The sequence below is a fragment of the Nomascus leucogenys genome, unplaced genomic scaffold (genome assembly GCF_006542625.1).
Source record: "Nomascus leucogenys isolate Asia unplaced genomic scaffold, Asia_NLE_v1 000766F_94703_qpd_obj, whole genome shotgun sequence".
NCBI lineage: Eukaryota > Metazoa > Chordata > Mammalia > Primates > Hylobatidae > Nomascus > Nomascus leucogenys.
The window spans coordinates 52,153-69,269 of NW_022097428.1; the positions used below are offsets into that span (position 1 = coordinate 52,153).

Here is a 17,117-nt window from a genome sequence, read left to right on the forward strand (position 1 = left end):
TTGCATCATTCTGGGCCCCTTACTCTTGTTGCATCCTTTTTTTACATTTTAAGGATGTCTGGATTCGATTTACTTAAGAGCATATATGGCTTAATTTTGTATTTCTGGTAATTATCTATTACACTTTCCCTATTTTATTAAATGACACGTTTTCCTCATATCTACTTCTAATAAGTTAAAGATTTTGTATCCAGTTTATCTAAAACTCCTTGATTAAAATGAGTTTAATTCTAGCAATACATACATGCTTATCTCTGCATTATTTTATAATTTGACGATAAATGTTTGTCCCCAGTATATGACTGTATGGATAATACTTTTTAAAAAGATACAATAAAATATGATATCTCTTTCTCACTTGATCATGTGGCTGAATGCGTCAATCCCTCCATCAAATAGAAATATCTGCCATCACTTAATCTAGCTAATAAAAAATCCATTGTGCACGTGCACCCACAATGAGCAGAAAAGACCAAAGCAAACAGCCAAAAAGGAGAGAATCCCATGATATCTGTGTAAACTCCTACAGATATCATAAATATTTATTTGCTAGAAACAGTATTTTAAATAAAAGGTGTTCAGGCAAGTGTATTAAAACTGCCTTGGATACAAGGGGCCCTATCACTTGTAAAACTTGGCAAATTGGATAACAATTAAAAATACAAAATTACACAGAAAATACCCTTTAATAAATTGAGGTTTTTTGGATTGAATTTGGCTCTTGTTGCCCAGGCCTGAGCGCAATGGCGCAATCTTGGCTCCCTGCCACCTCTGCCTCCGGGTTCAAGCGATTCTCCTGCCTCAGCCTCTCCAGTAGCTGGGATTACAGGCATGTGCCACCATGCTCGGCTAATTTTGTATTTTTAGTAGAGACGGGGTTTCTCCATGTTGGTCAGGCTACTCTCAGACTCCCAACCTCAGGTGATCCGCCATCCTTGGCCTCCCAAAGAGCTGGGATTACAGGCGTGAGCCACCGCGCCCGGCCTAATAAATTGATCTTTAAACAAATTTTAATTGAGGTTCTCTAAAGGGAGCCTTTTAGACAACATGCCCGCTACGTGTACTGATGGCTAGGGTGGCTGGTGTCAGGCGAATCCATGTGGCTCCCCCAGCCCCTTCCTGGGAGCATCCTAGAAAGACAGCGTGGAAACGCGCGCGGCCTGGTGGTCCCGGGAGCCGCCATGGTGCCCAGCCCCGCCGCCTCACCCTGTCCTGGAACCCCTTGTCAAGCGCCCGCGGATTCTTAGGTCCTCTTCTTCCAGGAGGGCGGGCGCTTCTCCTGCACCTTGGCCTGGTGCTTCTTCTTGGCCTCCTCAGCCTCTGGTTTCTCCTCCTTGGCCACCTTGTAAGGCCACTTGGGTATCCGCAGGTGGCCACTGACCTTGGTGCTGCCCTTCCGCGCCGGCCTCTGGAGCTGGAAGGTGGGCGCGGGCGCCTTGCTGAGGCGGACCCCAGGCACCATGCCCTGCCGCAAGCTGCTCCCCCGCTGGCGCTGCGGGGGCAGAAGGCTGGGTTTCCGCGGGGCGGGGTCAGCTGAGACCCAGGACCCCCGCAGCAGGGCAGGTGGGAGGCTGGCTCTTGGGGAGCCCTCCCGGGAGCCCGCGGCCACTGGTCAGGGAAGCTTGTGCTGCTCTGTGCCCTCTGCTTCACCCGCCTCCTGCACCTGCCTCCCCATCACCTGCCGCGCCGCCAGAATTTCCTGAGCCGCCAGGATTTCCTGCACTGCCAGCCGCCTCTTCCCCACACACAGGGAGCACTCGGGGCACACGGTCTGGCACGTGAGGGCCACGGCGGGGCTGTTAGAGGCTGATGGTCATCCTGACCATGTGGTCCAGGGCGCCCCGGTCCTCCGGGCCACGCACGGAGCACGGCGTCAGCGCAGACAGCTCGCAGTCCCTGAGCCTCTGCAGGCTCTGGCCATGGAGCGGAGGCAACTCAAGCTGGTAATTTTCCCCCAAGGGCTCCTGGCAGGGGCGCTCCAGGAGCCTCTGCATGAGGCAGAAGTGTAAGTGGCCACTCTGGCGACATCCCATGGTGGGGGCCCACGCGTGGACACCTGCCCCTGCTAGCTCAGAGCTCTGATGCAATCGGTTCGACCCTTCATGTTGGCTTTCAACCCTAACACGTCCGTCCTTCAAGGTCAAGACCCAGGACATAGTTCAACAAGTAGTTGGTGGTGATAGCGTGCCCTGACTGGACCAGAACAGCCTCTTTAGTAAAACAGCGCAGGACAGTCATGAAACAGATCCTCAGCTCCTTTCTTCATTTTCACTTTAATTCCGTGATGCCTCTTGTCCATCTGATGACATCTCTCCTGGGGTCTGGGACTCTGCTGTTCTTCAATGCCTACTGAGAAGGGTTCCTGGCCATCATCAGCCATGAAAACCTCAAAGCCCTCTGTCTTCAACATGGGATCCCTGGGCCAGGGGCATCAGCCTCACCAGGAAACCTGTTCTTCTACTCATTCTGGGACCCCACCCCAGGCCTATTCAAAGAAAGACTCCAGGGGCAGGGCCTGGCAGTCTGTGTTTCCACCAGATCTGTGTTAAAGCTCAAATGAACCAGCTCAGGTGATGCTGAGGCAGGAAGCGCAAGGCTGAGAGCCAGTATCTAAGGCAACTGTGCCCATGGGGCCAGGGGCAGCTCCTGCCTGGGCAGCTATGATAAGGGTTGCGTTCCCTTCCCTGTCCTGCCAGTTGAGGTCAATTTGGGGACACTCAGCTAAGGCCACCACGGTATATCCACAAAGCCGTGGTAGCAGGAGACATTAAGGCCAGTCTAACCGTTGTGGTCAGTCTCCTGCGCCTTCTCAACGCTCAGCCCCCGCCGCACCAGAGTCTGCAGCAGCCCCACTGCTCCAGGACGCCCTCCTCCAGGACGCTCTCCACGCCCTGGACGCCGTGCTCCTCCTGGTCCTGGAAAGTGTAGAAAGAGTCGTCCCAGGCGATGCTGCGGGTGTCGGGCAGACTGGAGAAGTCCTGGAACTCTTTGTAGTCAGCGCGGTCCTCCTAGACCTGTGTGCCTAGGAATGGGGACAGCGGTGGCGGGGTCATGCAGCGCGCCCCGCCACCCTGCGGCCGGGTCCAAGCCAGCAGCACCACACCGGTGGCCAGAGGCGTGGGCGGGGGGCGGAGGCTCTGTCCCGGAAAGCCTGGTGGGCCCCAAGGTCCCTGCTTCTTGCTTCTGTGTCCCCAGGGAAGCCCTAGCTCCGCCCCTAGCCCAGCGGAAACCTGGCTTCTTTTACATTATTGTTTGTTTTTATTTTAAGTTTTTAGGATATTGATAAAATCACTTTCTGATTTTTGAGATTAAAAATTAAAAAATTTTCGACTTCACCCTTTTTTAAATGTTTCACTATTTTAATGCTTTATTTTTTGTATATATATATATTTTATTATTATTATACTTCAGGTTTTAGGGTTCATGTGCACAATGTGCAGGTTTGTTACATAGGTATTCATGTGCCATGTTGATTTCCTGCACCCATCAACTCGTCATTTAGCATTAGGTATATCTCCCAATGCTGTCCCTCCCCCCTCCCCCAAACCCACAACTGTCCCCGGAGTGTGATGTTCCCCTTCCTGTGTCCATCAGTTCTCATTGTTCAATTCCCACCTATGAGTGAGAACATGCGGTGTCTTGCTTTTTGTCCCTGAGATAGTTTACTGAGAATGATGTTTTCCAGTTTCATCCATGTCCCTACAAAGGACATGAACTCATCATTTTTTATGGCTGGATAGTATTCCATGGTGTATATGTGCCACATTTTCTTAATCCAGTCTATCGTTGTTGGACATTTGGGTTGGTTCCAACTCTTTGCCATTGTGAATAGTGCCGCAATAAACATACTTGTGAATGTGTCTTTATAGAAGCATGATTTATAGTCCTTTGGGTATATACCCAGTAGTGGGGTGGCTGGGTCAAATGGTATTTCTAGTTCTAGATCCCTGAGGAATCGCCACACTGACTTCCACAATGGTGGAACTAGTTTACAGTCCCACCAACAGTGTAAAAGTGTTCCTATTTCTCCACATCCTCTCCAGCACCTGTTGTTTCCTGATTTTTTAATGATGGCCATTCTAACTGGTGTGAGATGGTATCTCATTGTGGTTTTGATTTACATTTCTCTGATGGCCAGTGATGACGAGCATTTCTTCATGTGTTTTTTGGCTGCATAAAGGTCTTCTTTTGAGAAGTGTCTGTTCATGTCCTTTGCCCACTTTTTGATGGAGTCGTGTGTTTTTTTCTTGTAAATTTGTTTGAGTTCATTGTAGATTCTGGATATTAGCCCTTTGTCAGATGAGTAGGTTGCAAAAATTTTCTCCCATTCTGTAGGTTGCCTGTTCACTCTGATGGTAGTTTCTTTTGCTGTGCAGAAGCTCTTTAGTTTAATTAGATCCCATTTGTCAATTTTGGCTTTCGTTGCCATAGCTTTTGGTGTTTTAGACATGAAGTCCTTGCCCACGCCTACGTCCTGAATGGTATTGCCTAGGTTTTCTTGTAGGATTTTAATGGTTTTAGGTCTAACATTTAAGTCTTTAATCCATCTTGAATTAATTTTTGTATAAGGTGTAAGGAAGGGATCCAGTTTCAGCTTTCTACATATGGCTAGCCAGTTTTCCCAGCACCATTTATTAAATAGGGAATCCTTTCCCCATTTCTTGTTTTTGTCAGGTTTGTCAAAGATCAGATAGTTGTAGAAATGCGGCATCATTTCTGAGGGCTCTGTCCTGTTCCATTGATCTATGTCTCTGTTGTGGTACCAGTACCATGCTGTTTTGGTTACTGTAGCCTTGTAGTATAGCTTGAAGTCAGGTAGCGTGATGACTCCAGCTTTGTTCTTTTGGCTTAGGATTGACTTGGCCATGTGGGCTCTTTTTCGGTTCCATATGAACTTTAAAGTAGTTTTTTCCAATTCTGTGAAGAAAGTCATTGGTAGCTTGATGGGGATGGCATTGAATCTATAAATTACTTTGGGCAGTACGGCCATTTTCACGATATTGATTCTTCCAACCCATGAGCATGGAATGTTCTTCCATTTGTTTGTATCCTCTTTTATTTCATTGAGCAGTGGTTTGTAGTTCTCCTTGAAGAGGTCCTTCACATCCCTTGTAAGTTAGATTCCTAGGTATTTTATTCTCTTTGAAGCAATTGTGAATGGGAGTTCACTCATGATTTGGCTCTCTATTTATCTGTGATTGGTGTACAAGAATGCTTGTGATTTTTGTACATTGATTTTGTATCCTGAGACTTTGCTGAAGTTGCTAATCAGCTTAAGGAGATTTTGGGCTGAGGCAATGGGGTTTTCTAGATATACAATCATGTCATCTGCAAACAGGGACAATTTGACTTCCTCTTTTCCTAATTGAATACCCTTTATTTCCTTCTCCTGCCTGATTGCTCTGGCCAGAACTTCCAGCACTATGTTGAATAGGAGCGGTGAGAGAGGGCATCCCTGTCTTGTACCAGTTTTCAGAGGGAATGCTTCCAGTTTTTGCCCATTCAGTATGATATTGGCTGTGGGTTTGTCGTAGATAGCTCTTATTATTTTGAGATACGTCCCATCAATACCAAATTTATTGAGAGTTTTTAGCATGAAGGGTTGTTGAATTTTGTCAAAGGCCTTTTCTGCATCTATTGAGATAATCATGTGGTTTTTGTCTTTGGTTCTGTTTATATGCTGGATTACATTTATTGATTTGCGTATGTTGAACCAGCCTTGCATCCCAGGGATGAAGCCCACTTGATTATGGTGGATAAGCTTTTTGATGTGCTGCTGGATTCGGTTTGCCAGTATTTTATTGAGGATTTTTGCGTCAATGTTCATCAAGGATATTGGTCTGAAATTCTCTCTTTTGGTTATGTCTCTGCCAGGCTTTGTTATCAGGATGATGCTGGCTTCATAAAATGTGTTAGGGAGGATTCCCTCTTTTTCTATCGATTGGAATAGTTTCAGAAGGAGTGGTACCAGTTCCTCCTTGTACCTCTGGTAGAATTCGGCTGTGAATCCATCAGGTCCTGGACTCTTTTTGGTTGGTAAGCTGTTGATTATTGCCACAATTTCAGAACCTGTTATTGGTCTATTCAGAGATTCAACTTCTTCCTGGTTTAGTCTTGGGAGGGTGTATTTGTCAAGGAATTTATCCATTTCTTCTAGATTTTCTAGTTTATTTGCGTAGAGGTGTTTGTAGTATTCTCTGATGGTAGATTGTATTTCTGTGGGATCAGTGGTGATATCCCTTTTTTCATTTTTTATTGCATCTATTTGATTCTTCTCTCTTTTCTTCTTTATTAGTCTTGCTAGCGGTCTATCAATTTTGTTGATCTTTTCAAAAAACCAGCTCCTGGATTCATTAATTTTTTGAAGGGTTTTTTGTATCTCTATTTCCTTCAGTTCTGCTCTGATTTTAGTTATTTATAGCCTTCTGCTAGCTTTTGAATGTGTTTGCTCTTGATTTTCTTGTTCTTTTAGTTGTGATGTTAGGGTGTCAATTTTGGATCTTTCCTGCTTTCTCTTGTGGACATTTAGTGCTATAAATTTCCCTCTACATACTGCTTTGAACGTGTCTCAGAGATTCTGGTATCTTGTGTCTGTTCTCATTGGTTTCAAAGAACATGTTTATTTCTACCTTCATTTCATTATGTACCCAATAGTCATTCAGGAGCAGGTTGTTCAGTTTCCATTTAGTTGAGCAGTTTTGAGTGAGTTTCTTAATCCTGAGTTCTAGTTTGATTGCACTGTGGTCTGAGAGACAGTTTGTTATAATTTCTGTTCTTTTACATTTGCTGAGGAGAGCTTTACTTCCAACTATGTGGTCAGTTTTGGAATAGGTGTAGTGTGGTGCTGAGAAAAATGTATATTCTGTTGATTTGGGGTGGAGAGTTCTGTAGATGTTATAGATGTCTATTAGGTCCACTTTGTGCAGAGCTGAGTTCAATTCCTGGATATCCTTGTTAACTTTCTGTCTCGTTGATCTGTCTAATGTTGACAGTGGGGTGTTAAAATCTCCCATTATTATTGTGTGGGAGTTTAAGTCCCTTTGTAGGTCACTCAAGACTTGCTTTATGAATCTGGGTGCTCCAGTGTTGGGTGCATATATATTTAGGATAGTTAGCTTTTCTTGTTGAATTGATCCCTTTACCATTATGTAATGGCCTTCTTTGTCTCTTTTGATCTTTATTGGTTTAAAGTCTATTTTATCAGAGACTAGGATTGCAACCCCTGCCTTATTTTGTTTTCCATTTGCTTGATAGATCTTCCTCCATCCCTTTATTTTGAGTCTAGGTGTGTCTCTGCATGTGAGATGAGTTTCCTGAATACAGCACACTGATGGGTCCTGACTCCTTATCCAGTTTGCCAGTCTGTGTCTTTTAATTGGAGAATTTAGCCCATTTACATTTAAAGTTAATATTGTTATGTGTGAATTTGATCCTGTCATTATGATGTTAGTTGGTTATTTTGCTCGTTAGTTGATGCAGTTTCTTCCTAGCCTCGATGGTCTTTACAATTTGGCATGTTTTTGTAGTGGCTGGTACTGGTTGTTCCTTTCCATGTTTAGTGCTTCCTTCAGGAGCTCTTTTAGGGCAGGCCTGGTGGTGACAAAATCTCTCAGCAGTTGCTTTTCTGTAAAGTATTTTATTTCTCCTTCACTTATGAAGCTTAGTTTGGCTGGATATGAAATTCTGGGTTGAAATTTCTTTTCTTTAAGAATGTTGAATATCAGCCCTCACTCTCTTCTGGCTTGTAGAGTTTCTGCCGAGGGATCAGCTGTTAGTCTGATGAGCTTCCGTTTGTGGGTAACCCGACCTTTCTCTCTGGCTGCCCTTAACATTTTTTCCTTCATTTCAACTTTGGTGAATCTGACAATTATGTGTCTTGGAGTTGCTCTTCTCCAGGAGTATCTTTGTGGCATTCTCTGTATTTCCTGAATCTGAATGTTGGCCTGCCTTGCTAGATTGGGGAAGTTCTCCTGGATAATATCTTGCAGAGTGTTTTCCAACTTGGTTCCACTCTCCCCGTCATTTTCAGGTACACCAATCAGATGTAGGTTTGGTCTTTTCACAGAGTCCCAAATTTCTTGGAGGCTTTGTTCATTTCGTTTTATTCTTTTTTCTCTAAACTTCCCTTCTCGCTTCATTTCATTCGTTTCATCTTCCATCAGCGATACCCTTTCTTCCAGTTGATCACATCTGCTACTGAGGCTTCTGCAATCTTCACGTAGTTCTTGAAACTTGGCTTTCAGCTCCATCAGCTCCTTTAAGCCCTTCTCTCCATTGGTTATTCTAGTTATCCATTCATCTAATTTTTTTTCAAAGTTTTAAACTTCTTTGCCATTGTTTTGAATTTCCTCCCATAGCTCGAAGTAGTTTGATCGTCTGAAGCCTTCTTCTCTCAACTCGTCAAAGTCATCCTCCATCCAGCTTTGTTCCATTGCTGGTGAGGAACTGCTTTCCTTTGGAGGAGGAGAGGTGCTCTGCTTTTTAGAGTTTCCAGTTTTTCTGCTCTGTTTTTTCCCCATCTTTGTGGTTTTTTCTACTTTTGGTCTTTGATGATGGTGATGTACAGATGGGTTTTTGGTGTGTATGTCCTTTCTGTTTTTTAGTTTTCCTTCTACCAGACAGGACCCTCAGTGGCAGGTCTGTTGGGGTTTACTAGAGGTCCACTCCAGACCCTGTTTGGCTGGGTGTCAGCAGCGGTGGCTGCAGAACAGCGGATTTTCGTGAGACCACAAATTCAGCTGTCTGATAGTTCCTCTGGAAGTTTTGTCTCAGAGGAATACCTGGCCTAGTGAGGTGTCAGCCTGTCCCTACTAGGGGGGTGCCTCCCAGTTAGGCTGCTCAGGGGTGAGGGACCCACTTTAGGAGGCAGTCTGTCCTTTCTCAGATCTCCAGCTGTGTGCTGGGAGAACCACTACTCTCTTCAAAGCTGTCAGTCAGACAGGGACATTTAAGTCTGTGGAGGTTCCTGCTGACTTTTTGTTTGTCTGTGCCCTGCCCCCAGAGGTGGAGCCTACAGAGGCAGGCAGGCCTCCTTGAGCTGTGGTGGGCTCCACCCAGTTTGAGCTTCCTGGCTGCTTTGTTTACCTAAGCAAGCCTGGGCAATGGTGGGCACCCCTCCCCCAGCCTAGCTGCCACCTTGCAGCTTGAACTCTGACTGCTGTGCTAGCAATCAGCGAGACTCCGTGGGCATAGGACCCTCTGAGCCAGGTGCGGGACACAATCTCCTAGTGTGCCGTTTTCCAGGCCCGTTGGAAAAGCGCAGTATTAGGGTGGGACTGACCCAATATTCCAGGTGCCGTCTGTTACCCGTTTCTTTGACTAGGAAAGGGAACTCCCTGACCCTTTGTGCTTCCTGAGTGAGGCAATGCCTCGCCCTGCTTTGGCTCATGCACAGTACACTTAACCGACTGTCCTGCACCCATTGTTTGGCACTCCCTAAGGAGATGAAACCAGTACCTCAAACAGAAATGCAGAAATAACCTGTCTTCTGTGTCACTCAGGCTGGGAGCTGTAGACCGGAGCTGTTGCTATTCAGCCATCTTGGCTCCACTATTTTTTGTATATTTTAATTATTGTAATTTATATCTTCAATTATTATGGAAGAACTTTAGTACTAAAGTCTTTTCACATAATAAAGACTAATTAATTAACTATTATTTATTCTCTCCTCTATCTCAAATACGTACTTTAACCTTTTAGAACACTTTGTTTTGAGACTGTTGTTACTTATGTGACATTTTAACTATTATTCTTCACTCTTCTAGTGAATTTTTAATGTCATTCAAACGGCACATCTTTCTATACTGAGAATTAAACATGGTTCTCAACAATATTCTCAAATATTAGGAACTTCACCTTCCAATAACATGTTAAGTATGTTCTCCTTGCCATCTAACGCATATTCCCCGCCCCCACCCCCTGCTAATTTTGTATTTTAAGTAAAGACAAAGTTTTACCATGTTGAACAGGCCAGTCTTGAACTCTTGACCTCAAGTGATCCAGCTGCCTAGGCCTCCCAAAGTGCTGGGATTACAAAAACAGCAACTAAATGTTGGAATGATGACTGGGAACTTGTCTAGAGTCTCCAGTGATTATCCTCCTTATAACAAGGCAGAAAGCCTTCCTCAGAATTATCTAGACTGACATTACTCATTGTCCAGACCTGTTAACAGACTCCTGCAACCAGTGCTGTGAGTCTCAAATGTGCTCCTTCAATAATGCAGTAGAAGGCCTGAGTTTCCACGTAGTAGTATCCTTCAATGCTGGAGACATTTAAGGCATAAGAACATATTGATCCTATGAACTATATGTTTTGTAAAATCTCAGGATATGTGAGGTGTTTGGACAAATCAAGTTTCAGGGTGATATCCACTATTGAGACAGAAAATTAGTCTAAAGAATTAAGACCTCAAAATCCAGAAACAGAAAAAATTGTTTTGCTTAGAGCCTCCTTATAATTGTCTTATTTGTTTTATAGATAAAAGCACTAGAGGACAAGCTCTACCTGATACAGCTGGCCTAGACATATCTGGATTTAATTGTAGAAGAAAGAATTATACCTTTCAGGTAAAATGCCTACAAAAAATAACTAGTTGCTGTTTTTGAGACAAATTCTCACTCTCTCACCCAGGCTGGAGTGCAATGGGACAATCAGAACTCACAGCAGTTTTATACTCCTGGACTCAAGCAATCCTCCCAACTCAGCCTCCTGAGAAGCTGGGACAACAGGTGCACACCACCACTCAGGGCTAATTTTCTGTTTATGTCTTGGTAGAGATAAGGTCTTACTATGTTGCCCAGGCTGATCTCAAACTCCTGGCCTCCAGTGATTTTTCTGCCTTGGCCTCCCAAAGCACTGGGATTATAAGTATGGCCACTGTAACCAGCTTTAGATCAATTTTATTTAATACAGATACCTTCCAAACTAAAAATATTTTATTAGAATTCTCTTAATTCAGCAAAGCATTGTTATTACTGACCCAGTCTTCACTTATTTTCGGCTTACATGCAAGAATAAAATTACCTTTCTGTTTTAATTTGTTTTATTTTATATTTTCAAGGTGCACAATATGTCGTTTTCAGATACATATGCATAAAGAAATGATTACTGTAATGAAGAAAATTAACAAATCAATCATATCACTTAGCTGTGCTTCTTTTTTATGATAAGAACACCAAAAATCTAGTCTCTCAGAATATTTCCCAAAAACAACACAAGATTATCTAATATACCTACAGGTTGTACATCAGATTCATTTATTCTACATTACTGCACCTTTGCCACTTTTACCCTTCATTTACCTATTTTCTTCCCATGAATGTAACCACCGTTTTTAATCTATTGAACTTTTAAAAATCGATTTCAAATATAAGTGGGACCATGAAGTATTTTTGTCTGTGTGTCTGTCTTATTTCACTTAGGAAACCTGCCATTTACATGTCTCCTAAATTTAGTACAGAAATAAAGTGCTAGTCAAGAATGTGTCTCACTTTTGTTAGATTAATTTTTTCCAAGTTATCCTCTTTATCAATTTTTACTTTTTGTACTATAGAAGAGTGAAAATTCTTGTATTAAAAGAAACTATAACCAGGCTATTCGTAAATAACTTCTTTCAGGGATAAAAATCTCAGGAAGTTAAAGATTTCTGTATTAATGATTGACAATGTTCTTAGTGGTCTCTCTTAGACTTATTTCAATTGTAAGTAAGTCTTGGTGATATCCTAACATAAATTCTGACAGGTGAAGAGAATAAATAAATTAAGTATCTCTAGGAGAATCAACAGAATAAGATTATCTTGGTTAAATGGCTAAGAAAATATGGTAAATAGACACAAAAACTTTTTCATCTTCCAAAATCAGAGTCAAATACTAAGTGATGGTAAAGTAGCTAATTCTGTCTTCCTGCCAAAGTGAATGTGAGCTAAATTAGAAGAATGTCAGGAATAAATATTTCCTTGAAATCTAGCAACAAATAATGTAATTAAATTATGAGGGTTTGCATAGAGTTTTGGCATCAACAGAAAAGCTCACAAAACCTAGGTGAAAATCAAACAGGAGTGCTGGGTTGGAGCCCTGAGGTGAATAATTTTATCATCTCAGATCACTTGGAAAAAGGCAGCGAGTCCAAAAGAAGCTGGTGATAAGCTTTTTCTCTGCTAACTCCTAATGTTCTGCATGAAATATGTGGAGGCAGAAGAGGGACAGTTTATTATAGTCTACGTGATATAGAGTGAAGGAATAAGAGAATCTTTCTGATAAGTATCTTCCAAATTTGGAGAATCATTCCTATCAAAATCGTTCATTTAGGGGACTAAAATACAAATAAGATGTTTCTTGCCACATATCCCTCAGCTAGCCAGGCTCTAAAAAGAACGGCACTGGACACCTCGACAGTGGTAAAAAGCAGGGTTTACTCACTCTTGAATCACTAACAACTGGTGCTAACCTTAGGCAGCAGCTTATCTATTTGGTTGAGGTTCAGCTTTGTTTCATTGAACAAATCTCTTGGGTTATTTTCAGTTGTGCCAGTCATTTAATTTGTTTTCTGAATCAAATGATAAGAATAAATATGGTTTAGAGTGTAAACAGCATTCCCAGATACATTACCACTTAGTGTCCCATCTGCCTAATTTTGAACCTACAGGACAGGAATAAAAGCATTGTGAGAAATGCCAGGTGATTTCCTTAAAGCCAAATACTCTTGTCCCTCCTACTTTTCTTCTGGCTTTCCTGCTGCATGGGACATGGTAATAAATGGAAGTTTCCTACACAAAGAGGTAAAATTCACTTGTTGAAGATGCCAGTCTTCTTCTTGACCAACCCCTATATTGGTACAAACATGTGAGAGAAATGCACCTTCTGAATCATTTCAAATTCGTGGTCTTTGTTAGAGCACATAAGCCGGTGTGCTAGGAGACGTAGCTATTACATTCTTTTATAGAATTTTCCATTCTCTCTCATCTGGATTCTTATTTAAAATGTAAACAAAGTTTTGTTCTTTCTACTGCATAAGAAGGTTTATACCACTTTATGCTTAGTAAGTAATTAAATTTATATGTCAGTTTAAATAAGGACAGCCTCCATTATTCTAAGTCCTGTTCCTGTTCCCCATCATCTTATATAGGAAGCTTCCTCTTTCGATTGTTTCTATTAAAAAACCTAAGGCAATTGAAATCAACCCTGTAAAAATTATGCTGCAATTATTTGAAACCCTAACATAATAGTGTTATCTTTGATATGAATCTGAAAATCAATTTATTCCTTATCTTTTGATAGATAGTCATTAGTATGTTGTATCCTATTTTGTTACTTATATTTTGGAAAAGTTTCTTAATGTTAGAATAATATTTATACATATTAACTCCTCTACTTATCAATTTACTCATCTTATTTACTGTGTGATCTATTCTAAAAATTGCATTGAATAATTGTAATATATTAGCAAAGAAGACAAATACTGCCATTGCCCCCTTGGAATTTTCAATCTGGTAGTAATACGTTTTCTGAATATTATAATCTGATATGATATATTCAGAGAAGATGTAATAGCAGAGCAACCTGGCACTGAAAAACTGTTGTAGGAGCTGAAATGTGATTAATACCTAGGATGTTGAGAAACAATAAAGTCTGTGAGGTCAACTTAACTTGCTCAGACTTAAAAAGAAAATAAGCACTCTTTTTATTCTTTGTAAGATAAGATATCCACCACTTCATTATTCTACCCCGGGCTGGTTCAAATATACAACTAAGACAAGTGATTTACAGTGTGTACAAACTGAAAACATACTCTCTGAAAAAGGAGTCAGATTAAAAAGGAACTTACATTGTATGATTTTATTTACCTGAATGCAAAAACATAAAAAGTAGATTAAGTGGTGTCAGGGAATGGGGGAGGGTGAATGGAGAATAAATGTTAATGTGTATGGGGATTCTTCTGGACGTGTTAAAAGTGCACAGACAGTAGAGAGCTCTGATGCCTGCACAAGTGTGATATACTAACAATCTCTGAATTAAATACATTAGAACATGACTTTCACGGTAAGTGAATGAATCTCAACAAAACTAGTACAAAAAAAACTATTGATGTTCTAGTAAAGATTCCACAATAATTTATTAATTAAAATAATTAACAAATGTACACATTCAAGGTGGTTATCCCATTTATAACCATAAAGTAATTACATTCCATGAAGTTACAATGAGCTCACAGGCTCTCACGCGTAGGGTCTTAGGACACTATTTGCCTCGTATATGGGAGGTCACAATAAATCATCATGAAACCAACTTTTCATGTACAACCAAAGCAAAAGAAAGGCCTCAGAGGGGAAGACAAGGAGGAAGGAGGAAAGCCATAGATAAGAGAACCTTTAGAAACATCAAAAAAACTCACAGATCCATTATCATAATCCAGAAACACCCCAACCCGACCCAGAGGCCTTCGCACATTCTGAATTAAAGGTGGAGAGTTGGTGGAGAGACTACAGTGGTTGCTCCTTTTTGAGGAAATTAAAAAAAATATTTCATCAGAATCAATAACGATATTGGCATCTGCAGTCCTGAAATCTCTACAGACTCCCAGAATCCAGCTGGAGGAGAGAGTCACATCCACCTCCCAGAAATGCCTGCAGGAGGTGAATGCTTGCGCTCCCCACACAGCAAAGCTCTCCACTCTCTGGGGATCCATGGGAGCACTGAGATGGTCATCTCCAAATATCACATATCTCACATCCTCAGAAAGGCTTATATAGCAAGGAATCATTTCTGTGCTCAGAGCATTATCCACTGACAAGGAAAAAATATTATATTAGTGAGTTCTATGTGGGACAGAGGCTCTGTGGCCCAATTATTCACTTCATTTGCTCTTCTTCCAAGAAAATACAGAAAGAAGGAAGGCAAGAGAGTTTAGCCCCATGCATCCATGAAGATGAAATGTTATTACACCTCTACGGCACATACAATTATGTATTATTCCTTAAAAAAACAGAGAAAAAATGTGACCATATCACTGGGCGAAGTAATGATTGAATGTCTATCTCTGCCTAGTTTCTTTCAGGACATATCTAAAATGTTTTTTTTTCTTCAGTAGAAAAATCTTCTTGTATTATTTGTGTTTAAGATCATCAACAGGTAGACATCAATTTGCTGTGATGTGAGAATTTATTGGAATGTTAAGTAATGCCTGTTATAGTCTCAAACAGAAAAAATTTGGTAGTAATTGACACAAGTAAAATTTATAAGTTTCTGAAAAGAATACTCTGGCTTTACATTATCTGTTTAGCTCCTGATTCAATCTACTCTGGGTTCCTGCCCTCTGCTACTTAGACCTGCTCTCTGGAATGGGCCTAACATGGTTCAGCCATGTTCACAGAACCCTCACCTTTCACTTGTTACGAGATGCATCTGATGGCATTAGAATTGTCCTGATTATGGATATTTTAGTCATTTTCTTTGTTGATCAAAATGTTCTGATTTTGTACATAATAAAGGTTACTTGTAGAATGCATGTAAATGCACATAGAATAGAAACAATTAAAACCAGTATGCCAAATCTAAGCTTTCAAAATTGAATTAAATTGAATAAATACGAAATACTGATGCCACCATGAGAACTAGTGTCTTCATAACTACATGATCTGAATAGTCTTTGTCCTCTTATTCTGCAGATAAAGTGTGTATCTTTCTTTACATTTTCATCAAACTGTAAGTCAGGAAATTGAGTTTTGATCATTGTAATATTACTATGCAGGTAGAGAAGATGCACATGTTTTGGAAAAGTATGTATTACCTACATGTCAAAACTAATAAAACTTAAGTGGGAAAAGCCTCAACCAAGGGACGCAATAAGGAAATAATTTGAGGCTAGACTGCCAAGCAGCTGGCTCTTACCTCTGAAGTTGTTGAGTATATCTAGGACTCCAGTTATGTGCCATGAAGTGAGCTCTGGGTTCACTGGCTGGGGCTTTTGCATCTGTGCCAAATCAGTCCTGCAAAAAAAATGGCCTCAGCTATAGTTCCAGGCCCAGAGTTAATCATACAGTTATACAAAGATATCACATTTTCATATAAGATGTTTCCTCAGAATTCTGCCCGTTTTGGTTAACTGGTTGTACATTTTATTCCACACTCTAGGGGCCATAAGGATGCTACTTTTTCTAAATTTTACTTCCATAAAAACCCAATTTCCCCAGATATGTTATCCTCAGACATTATACAACTTCTAAGTCATTAAAAGTCATTGCCTCCCTCTGCCCATCACACCCCCTGAGGGTAGGCAGAAATCTTGGGAATATTTCAGAGAGCAGAAAACTCAGACAAAAACCTTTGGGACCTCAGTCTTCAGCTATCACTAACGCTAGTCAGTGTCTAACAGAGAATATTCACTGAGACAAAAGGCTTTAATCTTTTGTGCAAATCAGCGGAGTCTTAATTCCAGCCTGAGAACCCTGCTGCTGAGGGTCCTGAGGCAACCATTTTCCTGAGGTCTTTCCTTGAACTGGGTGTACGGTGATGGAGCAGGCCCGGGTCATTGATGCTTTTAGCAACAAAACATCCCTCCTCAGCCCATCCTTAGGGAATCTCTCTCCTCCCTCTGTCTTTTTTTTTTTTTTTAAGCTCTGACCCCTCCAGAGTAGAAGATGCCTCTATGATTCCTCAGAGTAATTTTGTATTAAGATCTGTGGGGTATGGCTTGTCAGGATGGAGAAATCGGGAGAACAAACTTCCGAATGGCAAACTGTTTTTATGTATATATATATATATATTTTTTTTTTTATTATACTTTAGGGTTTTAGGGTACATGTGCACAATGTGCAGGTTTGTTACATATGTATCCATGTGCCGTGTTGGTTTGCTGCACCCATTAACTTGTCATTTAGCATTAGGTATATCTCCTAATGCTGTCCCTCCCCCCTCCCCCCACCCCACAACAGTCCCCGGAGTGTGATGTTCACCTTCCTGTGTCCATGAGTTCTCATTGTTCAATTCCCACCTATGAGTGAGAACATGCGGTGTTTGGTTTTTTGTCCTTGCGATAGTTTACTGAGAATGATGTTTTCCAGTTTCATCCATGTCCCTACAAAGGACACGAACTCATCATTTTTTATGGCTGCATAGTATT

General features: G+C 41.5%; 1 pseudogene; it reads right to left on the reverse strand.

Annotated features, from left to right (window-relative positions):
* Positions 1–1,243: 1,243 nt before the first annotated feature.
* On the reverse strand, positions 1,244–15,968 carry LOC100600581 (annotated as a pseudogene).
* Between the last annotated feature and the right edge of the window lie 1,149 nt (positions 15,969–17,117).